Source organism: Apium graveolens, chromosome 1 (genome assembly GCF_009905375.1).
Source record: "Apium graveolens cultivar Ventura chromosome 1, ASM990537v1, whole genome shotgun sequence".
Lineage (NCBI taxonomy): Eukaryota > Viridiplantae > Streptophyta > Magnoliopsida > Apiales > Apiaceae > Apium > Apium graveolens.
In genome coordinates this window covers 56,108,821-56,111,872 of record NC_133647.1, presented here as the reverse complement: position 1 = coordinate 56,111,872, position 3,052 = coordinate 56,108,821, and the positions used below count along the sequence as shown (strand labels likewise).

General features: G+C 42.1%; 1 non-coding gene across 1 annotated transcript; it reads left to right on the top strand.

Moving 5' to 3' along the window:
- The first annotated feature begins 2,325 nt into the window (after nt 1-2,325).
- On the top strand, nt 2,326-2,432 carry LOC141681340 (small nucleolar RNA R71). The gene has a single exon (XR_012558786.1). It is a non-coding gene; the product is annotated as a small nucleolar RNA R71 (small nucleolar RNA).
- The last annotated feature ends 620 nt before the right edge of the window (nt 2,433-3,052 follow it).

Below are 3,052 nucleotides of genomic sequence, written 5' to 3'. Positions count from 1 at the left end.
ACACACACAAACTAATCCTTATATTATCACCCCCAAAATTAAAATTTTCAATGTCCTTATTGAAGGTAATAATAAGGATTTCAGGCATACCTAGTCATCGGAAAGATCACCCTCCTCGGGTGGAGGAAAAGATGGCCAATCAACCTCGACACTAGTGGCTCGGAAAATAGTACCCAAAGCCTGTATCAAATTTGTAGCAAAATGACGGTGAATGTCGTGCATGGCCTCCATATGCCTAGTCACTCTCCCGTACTGCTCATCACCAACACCAGTCCTATCAACTACCTGTTTCACATGAGAATAACCCTCTGTAGGCACGGTAAGATCCGTCCAGCCACTCTCTACATCATCAAAAATATATCCCAACCCCTTATCATGGGGTGCACCTAAGAATGAATAACTCAAGTGATCTGGCAGTCGGTTAAGCTGAAGTGTGAGAGCTTCTTTAATAGTTGGTTCAAAACGCTCCTGAGAAATTTTCAGCTCTGCTAACCCAAAAGAATCGAATGGCATATCCAACTTCCTCTTCCACGCAAGTGCACTCAAAACCTGCATTTGCTCTGCAACTTCTCCATCTTCAATAACTGATTCCCCTATTAAGGATCTCTCTAAGGTATCTGACTTTGGCATTTGCTTATGCTCCGAATTCATGATAGAGTCGAGCCGCTCTACTTTAAAGCACTGCTCTTTAGTTGTGGGTAACTTTATTGCCTTGAACATATTAAAAGTGACCTTCTGATCATGAACCTTCATCGTAAGCTCTCCTTTTTGCACATCGATCATAGTTCGGCCTGTAGCTAAGAATGGTCTTCCTAAGATAATGGCAATCTTCTTATCCTCCTCAAAGTCAAGAATTACAAAGTCAGCAGGGAAGATGAGTTTATCCACCTTGATCAAGATATCTTCCACTATACCTCGTGGATAAGCGATGAAACGATCAACTAGTTGTAATGACATGTATGTCGGCTTTAGATCAGGTAGACCAAGCTTCTTGAAGATAGACAAGGGCATCAGATTGATGCTAGCTCCCAAATCACATAAACACTTGTCGAATGACAAGTTTCTAATGCTACAAGGAATAGTGAAGCTTCCAAGATCTTTAAGCTTCGGAGGCAAATTCTGTTGCAGCACAACACTGCATTCCACCGTTAGAGCAACGGTCTCTAAGTCATTGAGCTTCAATTTTCGAGAGAGAATACCTTATATAACTGTACATAGCTAGGCATCTGTTTTAGAGCTTCAGCGAAAGGTATGTTGATGTGAAGTTTCTTGAACACTTCCAGAAACTTAGCAAATTGCTTATCCAACTTCTGCTTATGCAGCCTCTTAGGAAAAGGAGGTGGAGGATAGACCTGTTATTCCCCTGTATTACCCTCAGGAGGAGTGTGTTCCACAGTTTTCTTCCTTGATTCCACTTCGATATCCTTTTGCACCACTTTTTCATCCACAACTGCATTTTTTGAAACTTGATATTTTTCAGGCTCTTCGTCTTGCTGAATTTGGGGGCTTGCAACCTTTCCAGTCCTTAAGGTGATGGCGTTCACCTGTTCTTCAACATCCCTCTTGCCTGGATTGGCTTCTGTATCACTAGGAAGCGTTCCTGGTGGTCGATTCAATAAGGCATTAGCAATTTGCCCTATTTGGTTCTCCAGAGTCTTGATAGAAACAACCTGGATTTGGCATATAAGAGCATGGTTTTTGCACATAAGCCGCAACTCCTCCAATTCAGATTTTTTATTTGAAGATAGACCTCCACCTCCATGAGTTTGATGTTGAAGTTGGAGTTATTGTCTTGGTGCAAATTGTTGCTAAAAACCAGGAGAATTAAATTGCTTGGATCCAAACTACTGATAAGGCTGTTGTACCGCATTCGGATTGTTACTCCAGCTGAAGTTAGGATGATTCCAGTTGTCAAGATGATAAGTGTGTGAAACTGGTTGCTCCGATCTCGGAAAGTTGCTCTCAAACTGAGCTTATTCACTACATATAGTGCATTGCTCCGTCGCATACGAACCTGCACACAACTCACAAACTCTCGTCCTCTGATGAACTCCATAGTTAGCCAACAAATCGATCTTCATAGACAACGCCTTTAGTTGAGCAGTGATAGCCGTAGCTGTATCCACTTTAAGAATTCTTGCTACCTTTCTCAGTGGCAATCTCTAGGTTGGATACTGATATTCATTAGCAACCATCAGTTCAATTAGATCATAAGCTTCATAATAGCTCTTAGCCCATAAGGCTCCACCTGATGCTGCATCGAGCATGGGTTTGGACTGTGCTCCCAAACCGTTATAGAAGCAATTGATGATCATCCAATCAGGCATGTCATGATGAGGACACTTCCTAAGAATCTCCTTGTAGCGCTCCCAAGCTTCACATAAAGTTTCTCCCGATTGCTGCGCAAATTGAGTAATAGCATTCTTGATTGCAGCGGTCTTCGCCATAGGAGAGAATTTAGTGAGAAAATTTTGAGCAAGATCTTCCCAAGTAGTAATTGAACCAGCTGGTAGAGAGTGTAACCAGCTCTTAGCCTTGTCCCTTAGAGAGAATGGGAACAGTCTCAGTTTCACCGCATCCTCAGATACACCATTGAACCTGAAGGTGTCGCAGATCTCTATGAAATCCTTAATGTGCGTATTGGGATCTTCCGTTAGAGAACCCCCAAACTGGACTGAAATATGTACCATCTGAATTATTCCAGGCTTGATCTCAAAGGTATTAGCTGTGATCGCTGGCCTGACAATGCTAGGTTGAATGTCATTGATCTTAGGTTGAGAAAAATCCATCAATGCTTTCGTTGGTGCTGCTGAATCTCCCATTTTAATGAGTACCTGAAACACAACAAGTAAACCGTGGAAGTAAAAGAGTCCAAGTCAGTAAACTTTAACGACCACTGGTGACAAGCACATAAACTAAAAATTAACACCAAGTTCCCGACAACGGCGCCAAAAACTTGCTAGGGTGAAAACACGTGCTAAAATTCACGCAAGTATACGCGTTCACAAGTAGTATAAAATATAAATCAGATTCGTTCCCACGGAGACTGGTT